Here is a 16,313-nt window from a genome sequence, read left to right as displayed (position 1 = left end):
AACCATACGCGGCGCAGAAGCCTTTTTATCTATGCATGAGCAGCGCGGCTGGTGTGAACTCCGAACAGTATCACAGTACACGACTCGAGTCATTGTTGTATTGTGACTGATAAGCTCGCAACTCAATAGTTTTAATGTATCATTTTTTATTTATAAATTATGGTATAAGCTTAACTGCCTTCTAGTAGTTTAATGTGAAAGGCGTCCCAAAAGGTCATCAGTACAAGCTATGGTAATAAATTTCGATGATTACCGTCGGCAAACTCTAGACTCTATCTAACTGTAATCTTTTAAAACATTTTCTCAATATAAAACAGGGGCAGATTCGGTTCATAAATAATAATAGAAACCGATAGAGTTCAATCAAAGCGAGCCATTGATTTATTATTCCGTTAATGACAGCTTTGTGAAGCCATGAAATCATGACAAACATCGATTTTCACCTTGAGCGACCATTCGTTTGCGTGCGGTGTATTTATTTGATCTAAAGCGGAACGTTGACAAGATTATCTTTTGCTTGAGTGGTTACAGCGAAACAGACCCTACGCAACATTATTATTAGAAAGGCGCACTGTAGTAAAAACTGGACGGTTATGAACGAAACCAGTAGTCTTTATTGAATGGTATAGAATATGAACTATATCCACAACAAGGAAATAAAATTAAAAAGCGGTTGCTTTGAAGATGAAATAAAAGATAAATACGATTATTTTATCGCGGTCTAATGCGAGAGGCACGGCGCGGCGCGGTGTGGTGCGGTGTGGTGCGCGCGGCGGCGCGTAGTGTTGCAAAGAGCCTGTGATAGTATCTGAACTCTGAAGCTACTTCATCTCGCCGCTTACCGCCCGCACACCAGCGGCAAATCGCGCCCCTTCACTGCCTATGGTAACATGATAATAATCACTTTATTTAAGTTTTATTGCGTTATCTCTATTTACTATAAATGCAGATGTCTTTTTTTATTAATTACATTTATTATTTAGAGAGTATTAAAAACTAAAAAATCACGCCATAGACAGCGCGATCTGTCGGCAATTTAATATAGGTAAAAATTAAGTAAGGTTCGTGTCGGCCACACTGCGAAGCTTTCTGATATCCAAAGTTTGAACACTGACATCTAACGGTGTACTAAAGAATTAACTTGTTAACAAAGGGGCCTACAGCTTATTCGGGAAAGCTTTCCTTTGGTTGTTATTTGGAAAGAGAAAATACTTTTCGTGAACAAACACGTAATGCGTGTGGCGTGTGTATATTATAAATTAACTTAGGGATGATTTAGCGTCATGGAAATAATGATTAATTTATAAACATGCTTTATTGTAAGTGATTTTACTAAATGTGAGATTAAATATCTGTTTTACATATTGTGATAATGTTTGTTTTGATGGATAAATTATATTCGTTTTATTTAAGATGTTTAAATTTTCAGCCTATCTTGAATGTCCGTCTACTGTTGTCATTACTGCTTGAGGTCCAAAATAGGTATATACATAGAATGGTAATGACGCCCTGAGTAGACTCTCGTTTACGACAGACTTGCCTATTTCAATTAGAGTGCCTACTGAGATATATTACGACCTTCAATATTTGACATATTATTTGCATTAAGCTATGTTGCGTTTACACCAAATGCAGGATTAGAATTAAGTTTTTGGACGAAAAAAATATTTTATTAAATAATAAATTATAAAAAGAGCATGACTCATCCTTAGTTAGCGCTACACTTATAGAAGCAGGAATTATAGCAAAACCAACTCAGAGAGAAGCACAATGCAGGGCGATACAGTGCTTTGTAATGTTATCATTAAGTAGAGTAGATTTCAGGATCAAGTAATATTTTCATGTAATATTTTGTGGGGCTTACTAATACGACTTATTTTTTTAATATAATCTTGTTATTTATGTATTTACTTATCCATTGAACTTATACGGGCCGATGGGCGTGAAGAAATAGGTTAAATAATTTCTGCAATATTTGTGGAAATAATTTTTTATAAGAGATTTGACGTCGAGTCGTGTGTGGAAATGATACCACAACCGCTAATCAATCTATTCATGCCGTAAAGAAAGCTAATAAGCGACTCTATTATTTACAAAAGATGTTATTCGGCAATATTGTGTAGAACGATTTAATAGATTTACAGCCTAATTGTAGTTTTTAATTATTTTTATTACGTCCTAATAAATTGTTATTAAACATTAACTTTATATATGGCGTATTGTATCTTAGTAAAGTGCAGTAGATTTTTCATTACGGAAAAGAACTTCCTCGCGGTGGGAAAGGTAAAATATGGCAAAAATATTTTTTGTGAAAAGTAAAGACTTATAGGTTATATTATATTTTAAGTAACATTATCCATAATGAGAGGTAAATACCCGATTAAGTAGTGCACCAAATAGTTAATAATCACGACCACTCATGAATACCACCAATGTTAGAAGCGTTTTCAGTATTTAAATTATACGTATTGGAAATGATTGATTCCTTCCTAGCCAAATTGCGCAAGTGTGTGCGCAATACACAAGTCCTCTCTCAGTTCTTTCGCTCTTATAGACGGCAATCCGACATGATCAAAGAGAGATCTAGCGCAGGACCAACAACTTAACGCGCTGTCCGAGATACGGGGGTATAACACCCCCAACTATCTGACTCCGACCGATTATTTTTCAGATGGATAAACCTATTCGCAATAATTTTTTGGCATGACTCGGGATTCGAACCCAAGACCTCAGCTAGGTAGTTGTACTCGTACCGTGTCTTCGCCCATTACAACTACACCATCGAGGCAGTTGGAAATATGGAGGGGTTAATTGGGTCAGCAATATTAAGTCGCAGAACTGTCATAGATACGTTTAAGATTCCATCAACTATGAACTTGACACTTCAGGAGTTGTAGCCAAAATGCCTTTTTAGAACCCTCAATGCTAACGTTATGTATGAGAATGACATATACTAGTAACAGACTAGTATATGTCGTTAAGACAGTGACTACGGCCCTTGGAAGTCTTTCTGATTTTTCTCATTAACTATTCCATAAAATATTTTCAGCTGTTTTTTAGGAAAGTCTATTACACTATTGTATTTTTTTATGAAGTAAGTAATTTGATCTATTTTTCCTTGATATAATATTTTTATAGTTGTAGAATGTTTTAAAAACTTGCATATTATATTATTACACCTATCTTGTAATCTATATTATGTACGGAGTGAAAAAGTAAAACGTATAATAAAATATGATTATTTGCCAAAATAGGTTAGTTAAATAGTTTCTAAAACTATTTCTCCTATTTTGGAGGTATTACAAAAATACTATACGGATACAGCCTGGGTTTTGTGAGATGAAGCAGGAAGGTTACCTTAAACGCTGTAGCTACAAAAAAAAATCTAAGGAAACTGTCCATAATTTTTAGACACATTAAAATTAGTATTTACAGATTTTTTCAAATATGTACAGTCAAGATGGGAATAGGCAATTCATGCAAAAAAATCGTCTTATTTAATCTAATAAGAAGCCCCGAAATATATTTATTTCGTAAAGTATTGTTTTTATCCTTTGTAGCAAGAATTAGTATCTTAATAATAAATCTAGTCTGTAAGACTAATAAGCAATATTATTCTAAATAAATTTTCTAGTTAATCAGTTCATTGCAACTAACAATAATCTTATGGACACTTTCTTAGAATCCGGTTACATAAAATCACTTTGTACGTGTGTTATTATTTCTTAAGTATGAATAATTTCACAAGGCATACACTCCCCTTAAAGAGTGGGACAGTTTTGCACATTCTCCTTTACTACATATTTCATTAAGACTAGACAGGACAGACTCCAAATCGATTACAATAATAAATCAAAAGATTACAAAAGAAATAGTACGTTATTGTCAAACGTCAAAATAATTTAAATCTAATAACGAAATTAATTTTCATTTGTACATAAGTTACATAACATTTAATTTATGTTCGTTTCAGTATTATGCTTGTCATTCGCGTGTATTTGCGATTTAAATAAAAAAATATTTTATTTAATATTAAATGAGGTATTTAAAAATCAGTAGTCACCTAGATCCAGCCCAGGTCATTCCAGTGACCCCTCCCCCCTTTCGGATCCGCTTTTATTTACCTGCTAGTTTCTTCTCCTGACTCCTATGAAGTCTTTATTAGGAAATAAAGTCTTATGCATTGTAGGTACAATATTGAAATTACCATACGGATACCCAAGATTTAATATGTCTTTGCTATTCAACGACTTACGTGCAAGTGGCTGACTATCATCCAATTACCTCTAAAATCTTTTACATTAATATCAATATCATTACGTAATTGATTTTAAAATATCATAGACATAATAAATAAAATTAAAAAGCTTCTGCGGCAACCGGGCAAATATAAAACCAAAATTTCTAAAAATATTAAAACACACTATTGAGGACAGTGTTAGGCAATTTGTCGACGATAATGAGATTTAATGTTATCATAATCAGGTTGACGAAATCCGCTACTAAACATACCTCTATCCTAAAGATTTCCAGATGGACTAACTATAATATGATAATTGGTGGTAGGTCTCTCATATGTGAGAGTCCGCCTGGGTAAGGTAAATACCACTGCAATATCTATTTCAGCCGCCAAGCAGCAGTGTGTAGTCACTGTTGTGTTTCGGTTTGAAGGACATTGTAGCCAGTGTAACTACTGGACATAATGACACTTAAAATCTCATATGTCAGGATGGCGAGCGCAATGGAATACCAAACAATATTTTGTAATTCAAGCTTTGACATGGTGTTTCTACTGTTTATGGTCGATCGTATCGTTTACCATCAGCAAGCTCGTCTGTTCATTAAAAGCATAAAAAAATGGACCTGTCGAAAGTGATATTTATCCATCCAGCGTGTTCCTGCAAGCTTTAATGTCATACGCGGTATACATATATTTTAGTAATTATATGTTTTTCATCCAGCCTCAACAAAACTATCTTACTGCACCTGATATTAAGTGTATAGTGAGGTCTAAAAAAATTTGGATCAGCAAGGGATGCTGCATTTATCGTTATAACTAGGGAATGAATGGCCTTTGTAACCAAACTATAAGGATTCTTCGTTTTGCTCTAGAATCAACACTTTTAACTTATTTTTGTTATTTGTGTTATAATTGTAGTAACATAATATTTTATAATGATTTCTTATGTTTACGCGAATGTTAGACATTGAAATGAAACGAAAAATTTATGAAGGCTGCAAAGTCTTCGAAACGTCGGAAGAAAATTAAAATATAAAAAAACCGCGATAGAATTCGAAAATTAGTTTAATTTCAATAATATTTTATATTTACAATTCCCATACGCCTTAACTTAAATTGTTATTGTATCAAAGAACTAATTTAGATTTACTGGCTTTTTAATTATTTAGGAAGATATGTATTAAATAAAAGTAATTCATAAGAAGTTTAAAAGATTCGTTCAGTGCATCATACATAGCAGTTTTATAGACAGAATAATACTATAGAAGTCTTGAAATGAAAGTTAGTATATTAAATTTAACTTTTACTGTTTTTTTGAGTTTTACAAACTTTTAGCTCTAAACATTACGGTTACGTCTGTAGGATAGCAAGCTCTACCTTTTTGTATGCATGTAGTAACGTTATGGTACTTATATACTATATATTGTATTTCTACGCCACTATTTTCTGCTTTTAATAATATGAAATGAGCAAGAAATGTTTATAAATACATCAAAATTAATTGTGTTTTAGAAGAATAAGATTCAAAATCTTTTCTAGATATTGTATCGATATCACTGCTGTAGGATACGTAAGTTTCAAAAGTGAAAATAGTTGTTTGAAACAATTGTGAAGTCCTTGTTAGCAGTAGGGCGTGGCGGGTTGGGCGTTGCGCTGGGCGGCTGCGCCCCGCCCGCCGCACCCACGGCAGCACCCACACCACTCCCATCTGCACCCACTACATACTGATGTTATAATAATATAATAAATAAATATATACTTTACATATGGTTTAGTTGTACTGCGATTAAGAGTAGGAGTATTTATTCGTAAGTATATAAATAACTAATAATAAACGGCATGTAAGACAAGGTTACCACGACCCTATAATATTACAAGTATTTATATATTGTTATCATCTTATCTATGTTATTTCAATTCATGACTATTTTAAAAATTTTGCTTTGTAATATAGATTCAACAAAGATGTAGGTGCATACATTATTTAATTCCACAATAATAAACTATAATTAGTTAAATAATAAAAACTAATTGAATACACGCAAGTACTTCAGAGAAGACGGTCGAGTTTCAACCTTCAATGGAATGCCTAAATTCTTAAAAATTTGAATAATGAACACAATTTTTTTAGCAATGACGAACCATGATAAACAACTTCAATCAATGATTAATTGGCTAGGTAGATATAAAATTAAATGACATTGGTTGTGATTACGGTGTAGTAATTGCGTTTATTCAGCTACGGTGCTAGCTAGCAGGTTGGTCGGTAATGGCTGCTAAAACGCGTGAAATGAACGCCGGCCCGACCACCCAAAAGTAGGATGTTCATCTGCTGTGACCCGGTGTGCGCCGCGACCCACGTGGGACAATGCCAAATGTTCAACTAACTATTGAAAACTTTTAGAATTAGCATAATGTCGGTCCTGGTACTATACGCATTGCTGGTAAATGAGATATATAGTTTTATTCAATAAATATTGACAGTGTTATTGAAATGAAATCATCTAAATAACTTAAACCTGTAATTTTTTTACATTATTTGGATTCCAACAATATTAACTCTACCACTAGTTCGGAGAGCAGTTCTTGCCAGAGAAGAATGGGCAAGGAACTCTGGTGTTGTTCTACATCAGTTTAAGGTAAAAGCATACGAATAAATTAAAACAGACAAATATATTTTGAGATACAGAGTGTCATAAAGTTTCGCTTCCATAGGGCTTATAACAACGTAGGAGTTAATCATTATCTCTTTTTGGCTAAATTACGTTATTTCATACCAGTTTTAAATATGAGTCTAGAATTTAGGTTTGTAATGCTAGTTAATGGTATAGATAACACAGGTTGAAAAATATTTTGGAGCGTGATAAACGCGTGCACTATATAACGTTGCGGTTCCTACGAAACACGTCATCTATGCAGCGAGCACGCATGTGAGGTGATTACAGCCCGTCCACATACATTCGTATGTTATGGGAACACAAATTACGCGGTATCTGCGGCCGACATCAAACAGTCACGATTCTAATTACGCCACGCCGAGATTCGGCATAGTCTCCAGTTCTACATTTGGCAAATGCCCTAGTGCAACTCTCATTCCATTTCCTAGATTTTATAGTGTGCATTCTCTGTCATATGTCTCTTAATGAACTTCGCAATTAAAATCTAATTTCATGAGATTGTCACCTATCTCTTTTTTGTTAGGCCGTCTTGACTTTTATTTTGCCATTAGTTAAATAAGAATATTGAAGTCCTTATAATTGTAAGGATTCGTCTAAATATATTCAGGAACCTGATTGTACAAATAAAATGTAAAAGTCTTGAAATCATCTTTTGATTTATTTAAATTGCCAGGGCGTTATGATAACATTGATGTATGAGGCATATTTAACGCTGTTCATTACCCAAGATTTGGCTATTCACACGGTTGATTTGTGTTCCGAGTTGGTCGTTTCTCAGAACCCGAAGACTGGTTTTAAATAATGATTATTTCATTACGTGTGACACAACTTAATGCGCGGTGACTCACGGTTTGTAAGAAGTAATGCCACTCTGTCTGGTGGAATTATGACTGTGACTATTTCAATACAAAATGTTTTTTAGGTGTACGCCGTGGGTAATAAGTTTTTATTATTGTACTAATATAGAGAATAATTGAACAAATTTTGATGTCATTAATACCAGCATTATATAAGTTTTGGCGATTTAGGTACAGTCAGCATAATCAATATTCAAACATTTTATTCAACAAAATATAAATACTTTATATAGTTGCAAATAAACTTGAAAATAGAGCAGTACCTAATACAATAATGAGTCATACTTAATTGTGATAACTACAGCTGGCAGCAGGTAGGTGTTTTGATGCAGCAGGTGATTGAAAGGATTCAGCGGTAACGTCTCCATCGGCGCGTGCGCAACTAATCTTTTTTCACTCCATATAAGGCAGCCGTCCCATAGAGAGTGTTTAAAAGTAGTTTTCTATAACGTTGTAATTTAAATTTTATGTGTTGAAACTATATTCATGCGGGATTACAATTGGGATTATCAATATATTTTATTATTGATCTTGAAACTGTACATAGAGGACGAGGACGATTGTTAAGCAATATAACTAATTTACCTTAGACTAAATACCACTAAGCTCACTTGCTGATTTGCAGTTGGAAACCACAAATGTGTTGAAATTAAAACAAATTTGAGCCAATGAGCAGTGTATTTGCAATGCCATAAGTGATTCGCATTTCGAAAATGTTGTATGTTGTCTATACTGTTTTTGGGCTTCAGTAGAATTTCCAATGAGAGGTGCGATATGCTAGTCTCATTGTTCTATTATCTCATCAGCCTGCCATGGTAAGTTGAGCTGAAATCTTAACTATAAATTAAAATTCTAGCTAAATCTAAATTATATTATGTACATTACGTAGGTAAACAAGATAATCTGGTATTTATCTTAATACTTTTTATATAATTACTTTGTATTATTTACACAAATTTCTGAATAATGTTGTAACTGTTGCCAATGGGAATTTAAAAAATATTTTATCGCATGAAATGGGACCCATTTAACGCTATTTGGTTGTTGCTGATCGTCTTCAAGTAACTATTATACATTCTGTGTGGCAATCAAATTGCTTCCGCGCTTTTTCCATTCACTATAATGATTATCTAAATGGATGGTGTTAAATTGAGTATTTTGTGTCGGTCTGTTTTTTTCTGAAGACGTAATCATTATAGCTTTAAAGATATTTGGGTTTAACATGTGACCTTTTATGTAATTCAATCTAAAAATTAATCCGTAATTTGACGAAATGATTGAGGTTTTTTTTCTGAATAGGTAAGTAAAGGTACAAAGCATCTACACTAACGTATTTTTTAATTGATTGGTCCACGAGCATATAAAATTACATTTTATCCGAAAATCAAGATTGTTTTAATAAGATGGCTTTGCTTCTAAAGGAAAAATGAACGCTGAAGAATGCCCCTTTTTATGGCATTGTTTTTAGGCAGATTTTTATACAAAATGAAGGAAGTCATTAATAAATACTATTTAACTCATTTATATTTGGAGCTTAGGTCGTAACGCTTAGATAATAAAATTCATCAGGTTCTTGCAGTTGGGGCTACAGAAGTATTTTTTATAACAAAATTTGGGTGATCGTTGTGGAGTGGTGATTATTACCTAGTAAAGAGCACGTATTCTTTATTGTTTCCTCACAAGGTGTTGCTTGCGACTATGCTCATATTGACAATCTTTCCGGAAAGCAAAGCCCCATTTCCCCATCCAAACATCTACATAAACTTTTTTAATAGTCAGATATATAAAGCTCTTATTATGGAATTTAATATCAGGCTTAAAGTAAACACATGTAAACATCCATTATCCCTGATCGCGTAACAAACGTTTGATTATTGATAAACAAATTTCCCAGATGATAGATCAAGAGATGCAAATACGCAAGAATCTACGTCCCGTTGTTTATTGTTTGCGATAGTTTAGCAAGCCCGGTATTTCCTGCGGGCGTCGCGGCAGGGCCTACATTCGAGTATTGTTATTACGCACCTCCGGTTTCTAGTTTATAATTTGACGTTTAGTGGTAAGAGTCGATATTATCTGTGGTAAGTATATTATCGCATATAATTGAGGCATTTGTATTGTAGAGAATACTTGGAATTTTGTTTTAACATGTGTAAAACTAGGAAAAATAGTAGGTATTAGGGTGCAGGCGTGTAAGGTGGAAAGTTTCGTGGTAGTACAATTGAGTTTAATTTTATTAACGTGCTTCGTCTGCGTCAGAATCACTCTACATTTAATGGAAAAGTTAAGCGTGTTCAACATAGACATCATACAGTTAACTAGACTAGGCGAGACCTAAACAAAATAAACTAAATTGAAGCAAAAAGGTTCTGTAGAAAATTCTAGTATTTTAATATAATAAATATTATGTATCTTTAATTAAACAATTGCCATTTCACCGTTGCTTTCGCTGTTCACACAACAAAGAAAACAATACCAAATTAATAAATCACGTCCTTAGTTTTCTCAAAGCGGTCCCTCGTGGTAATAGTTAAAAGGCGGAAGTCCATCAAGTCGCAATCTCTTGCGCCCGGTGGCCGGCGTGGTGTGGCGGCGCTGTCCGGGAGGTCTGACCGGACACACGGCCCACTACCGGACAGTTAGGAGGGCGAGGCTTCCTGTCCGGATTGCACTACCTCGTAATTTAGGGCCCCTTTAAGGGATACATTTGCATTTTCTAAGAAAATTGTTTTTCTGTCTCAGAGCCCCGTTTACTAAAACGGAATAATTTAATATTTCAACTCATAAATTCTTCTAAAGATAGATTAAAATATGTTTAAGCTATTGTATTTCGTAGGATACGACAGGAAGTGTATGCAATATTATGATATTTACACATTAAACAGAAATTTAGTCATATCCTTTTGAGGATTTAGCACACTTAACTTCTACAATACTGAAACAGGTTAATTCCAAAACAAACACGCGTCACGCCTTTATCCCCGAAGCGATAGGCAGGGGGGCTACCATACCACATCCTTTTCGCCAGGCGAGTTCCGTCTCATGATATAATAGGGCTAGGCTAGTCTATCGGCATAGTGGACACAAATTCTAGCCTCCAGGTGAGCCCGGTATTAGTACTGAGTAAAAAAAAACTTTGTATCACTTTGCCCGTCCCAGGATTTGAACCCGGATAATCATACTAATCCCACATAATATTATTATTTTCCTTAATTTCATTATGACCGGGGAGAGAGACAAAAAAATTAAAACCGTAGTTCTCACTCACTCTCGTTACGCCATTGGTGTTGATTAAATCCTCCACAATTGACATCCGCCATTAGTGATAGATAGTTGTCCGTTACAGTGAAGTTGTTTTGCCCTTTGATTTATCGATTAGTGATCAGTTATTGTGCGGCGGAGGTGGTCGGTGCAGGTGACGGCGACCAACCGCGACCGCAGTCTCACCTGCGGAACTACGTGCCGATTCGGACAGCGCACGCAGGAGCCGCGCACAATCGCACGCACAAATTGATACCAATCTTACAGAATCGTTTAATAGCCTGAGGCCAATACAACAAGCCCCTCGTTTTGTTTTATTTTGTTAACTTTATTACAGAATCTTTTCGCCAAAGAGGTAACCATGTATGCACGGGTATTGTAAGCACGTACAATTGTGGAAACGGTATTTCGGTCTCATGATATGACAGCGAGCGGGACTGTGGCTATATTGGAGAATATTTGAAACCCGAAATAATAATGTTCAAAACCTATACAATTTCAAAGGATTGCCCGATTTTCAAATTGAAAGCAGGAAATCTCGGTTCACAACTAGAAACATCTAACTCACGTTCTTTTCAAAATAGACCGACATTAAACTTATAGTCCACAATTAACATACAAGAGGTGCTGGTAAAAAATAATGATGTTTTTAAGCTCCCAGGCGTGATGTAATCAGGGTCGAGCAGACTAACTCGGCATAGCTCACCTAAAGGTGGTAAAAAATTGCGTGACGTGACGTGGCAATTGCAGATCACGACTGCGCCACGGCTGCCTCAAGCAACTGTATTTGTCGCAGATTCGATATTGCTGCTCGGGTGCTAACAATACCATTTAATAGTAGACAGTGTATTTCTCGTCCAGTTATCAATATAAATTATTCATCCACTTGACTGCTTCGAATATTAATGTATTCACGTAGATATCAGAAAATAAATGAAGGCATTTTTATTAAATTCTCATATCACTACAAATATCAAGCAAGCACAAACAGTTCGAATGATAAAAAATGGAATTTTATAGAGTTTTATATAAAACAGTTAATTCCTACTTATTAATTTAATGGTAAATAATTATTTTTAGCTATGATTATCTCTTTCTGAAAAATCCGTTAAATTCTATTTTCAGCGAGACATTTTCATTTAATAAAGATTTACGTGTCTAGAGTCATTTGGGTCAATAATAAAACAATATTTTGCAGTCTTTAAATTATTTTAATAGATTACTATTATGGTCACCTTAATTTCTGGCGCTAAAATAACCTCGTCGTTCTAGCCGTTGGTTGGTCAGAGGCCGCTCGCAACTGTCACCAAGCCGCGCATGGCTCTCGGTTCGTTCCACTCAGTTCACGTTCGTGCCGTATAACTATTTTACCTAGTCTTCATCCACAGCTATACAGTTTCCCACGGACTACTTTTTATTTCATGAATGCCAAGATTTATAAAGTTTGATATTTCAATATATTCTGCTTTTATTTCCTTTTATCTGAACAAAACCTATTGTATCTGGAGGCGTCCACTTACTTTAGCCTTGCAAATGTGTCAATTTACAATATCCCTTTAAAACATAATGACGGTTTTTTTAATGGAGTAACATTACATCCATAACAAAGGCCATAAATAAATGCAGCTCATGATGATCACACTTACTCCGAGGCGTGAAACGTAGCGGCTGGTATCGGCGCAGAGATCACGCGTCACGGTCACGTATGGTTACACTCCCACGTCTTAATTGACCCATTTCGTGTGAGATGTCGCGCTCAAGAGAGCGAGCCGCGGCGGCCGCGTCTGGGATATCATCTCCGCGCAAACGTGACGCCTCGTATCGTACGAGTACGTAGTACCTATCATTTCTTGTTACACTATTTTGACATACGGGTTGTGGTTACGCCCACTATCTCAAATTAGATTGTAATGTTTTTATGTGTTTTTATAAGTGACGACCCTACATGATATACTCTTCTAGTTATTCCTTTGTATTGTTTTTTGTATATTTCGCAAGGAACATTCATTATAAAATTGCTCATAATAATGTAATGTATACAACATGCGTACATAAAATGTAGCAAAAAAGACACGACAGAATACAAACTTGCAGTAGTTTACAAGATGCTATCAACGTTGGTAAAATTGTAAGGCTGATCACACTTTGCAGCATATACGTTTTAAGATCTTGACTGGCAACAAATACCTCGAACCTAATTTCATTATATTTTAGCTTCCATTATCCAAAGAACAAATTAACATTAACACCCTTATTAATACCTTATTATTATCTTCTTAATTTTGTATTTTACTTGCATTATTATTCCAGATACTTTAAGTAACTTAACTAAACTCGGAAAGAAAGGTTATGGGTGACATGGCGTATCGTGTGTCCGGACCACCCTTAGCCGCTATCTCATGACGCGATCTTGTACAAAAACTTTACCCTAACTGATTTATTTGTCTTGTGTGGCCTTCATTTTACGGTAATCGGAAACTGGATTGTTCGTGATAGTTCACCCTTCCCATTGTTTAATGCTCCTTTAAAGAAACATTGAAGGTCTCTATATAAACCATGTCTGTGTTACTTGATAAGGTATTAATTTGAATAAATTGCAACTAATTAATTATTTTCATAGAGCATATCTAGTAACATTATTACCATTATTGCTATCAATATATTCTTTTACCATAATTTTATTACGTTATTCCCAGTAGATAAAAATATGAAAAGGATAACATCGCAAGGAAGGTGCAAAAAACAGACGCATAAGGGAACTTAAATAAAGACGTTCCCGTACTAATCGTGTTGGAATGATGGCTGTCCCGTTGATTTATTAGGACGCGAACAGACGTGCCCGCGTCCCGCGTCCCGTGCCGGGCTCCCTCGGGACCAGCGACACTCGACAGGTACGCGAGCAAAAAACATGGGCGTTTGTTGACGAGTTTGTCATGCTGCGATACAAATATTTGGAATTTTATAATTGGTGCACTAACTTTTTTTTACTGTTTAGTTGCATCTAGATTAGATAAAGCTATTTGACTAGACGTATTTTGTTTATTTGTGCATTTAGAATATTACATTCATAAAAGTATAACTACAGCTACACGTACATTAAGTCAAAATGGCCAAATCAAGGGTTGAATATTACCATGTTTAGTTATAAAAGAGCGGGGAAGCGCCGCAGTGTCACCTCGCTTCATAAAATATTCACGGCCGCAACGTTTTCGCATTCAAGGCTCAATATTAAATACGTATCTTCTTGGGATTTTCTAAACGTTGGACTCAATTTTCTCATTAATGTGGAAATATATTTTTGGTTTGCGTCAAAAAATTTGTGTTGAGTCCATATAGCAAGTGCTGTCAACTGGGACAAGGTCAGGGGTAACCAGGTACCTATAGAGGATGGGGTCGCTTACAAATTAACATCCTCCCATTAAGTAGATTGAAATGGAATTATATACCTCATAAAATAATGAAAATAAAATATAAGTAAAGTCAACAGAAATATAGTCAGGTCTTCTACTATCACAGAACTTATAAAAATATTTCGAATATTATTATTATTAAATTATATTTCGAACATGGAAACAATATGATCAATAATTATCATTTCTTTTGATTCACTCTTATAATAAATATTGCAGAACAATGAATATCTAAATCTAAGTATACTTTTGGAATGTTTGCGTACCTACACGGCGTTAAAAAAAGTTTGGTACGTATAACAATATTCTTTCGAAAATTACCTTTCTATAGGTTGTCAGCTTTTCCGTATTTATTTTCGACACCTTCTGTGGCGCAATAAGTAAGTGACTACGAAATGAGAGATCCCCTCGCCGAGAAAAAAAAATCTTTCACATTATAACTTTGTTTTGTGTAGATGCTGTTAGAAAATAAATTCTTAACAGCCCCTGACACAATACGCAAGTCTTGTTTCAGAGATTGATATCCAAATATTATTTCATATTTATTAATATACTTCTTCTTAAGGGAAAATGTGATGTTCATCACATTTTCAAAATCCAAAGTAGAGCAAGTGTAACAAGGGACCTGCGGGTGAAGTAAAGGCGAGTTGCTGAGCAGTCAGCTGCCGACCCTCATCAGCACGCGACACGGAGGTGGCAACGTCGCCGTTGATAAGGAGCACTTTTTTTCCTAATACTTTATTCAGTGTTGGGAGGTTTAGCCCAATGACAGGCTAATCGGGCGCGTCAGGAGTGAGGTGCGGCCCGCTTAAGTATTAATGTTAAACCCTTTTGTATATCCAGCCGGTCGGTGGCGCCCGACAACTCGATGTCAATCCTATCCGTGAACGTCTCCTGAATGTTTAATGTTCATTAATCTGTGAAGTTTCCGTACAGGAGTACAGTTTAGCGATGCACGACGTCCTCTTGTGTCTACGTACTCATTTATGCAAGTTGAAGTTTCAATTGTGTACAGTCGTGCACATTGTGAATAAAATATTTACAAGCACACTTTAAGTCATTAGCAAAGTGATTCAGTGTAACACGTTTGATAAAAAATAATATTACCATATTGTAGTCGCTACAAATGGCATCACAATACAAATCTGTAAGGTGTGATCACATGCAGATATATCTAGAGTTTATCCGTAAAATTACAACAGTTGGTGTCAACCGTGTAATCCCACTAATATATTCACAACTAAAAGGCTTTGCCACAGAGGCTGAGTCCGGTTATATTTGTCCCCGAGGACCGATCGCCGGACGTCGGGTGACCGTTACGCTAATCCAGTTATATTATATTTTAATCTACATTATTCAGCCACGAGCTTATTGACTTGAAAGTCTTTTTGAGAATTGATGCCTACATTCGAAGGCAATGTCGTACTGAATTAATGAACTTCATAGAAAGGTCTCATACTAATAATTCACGACAATGGTGTGGGACATCTAAAACAAAGAATGAATTATAAGTGAAAAAAGTATTGAATGGATTGAATGCATTTTGTTCAGTGAAGGCTGGTAGAGCGCATAGGCGCGAGGGGCGCGCGGGGTGTCGGGCGCCCATTGGCCGCGCCCACGCCCGTGGGTGGAACGAGGAAAATCTAAAGCCACTTTTCCTTGTCGCGACGTTCCAAATTTGAAAAGCTTTTAGCGTTATCCTGCTGTCACACGGTTCATTATTCGCGCCATATTCGAAAGTGTTTTGTATCCATCTGTCAAATGTATGCGTCAAACAGCTAACGATTGATTAGGCACGGCAGGGAATACACTTCCGTACTCACAGCTTTCAGCCAAATAATAAGCACACGGTAAGTTGTATTGTTTT

Source organism: Manduca sexta, chromosome 25 (genome assembly GCF_014839805.1).
Source record: "Manduca sexta isolate Smith_Timp_Sample1 chromosome 25, JHU_Msex_v1.0, whole genome shotgun sequence".
Classification (NCBI taxonomy): domain Eukaryota; kingdom Metazoa; phylum Arthropoda; class Insecta; order Lepidoptera; family Sphingidae; genus Manduca; species Manduca sexta.
This window is presented reverse-complemented; position numbering follows the sequence as displayed.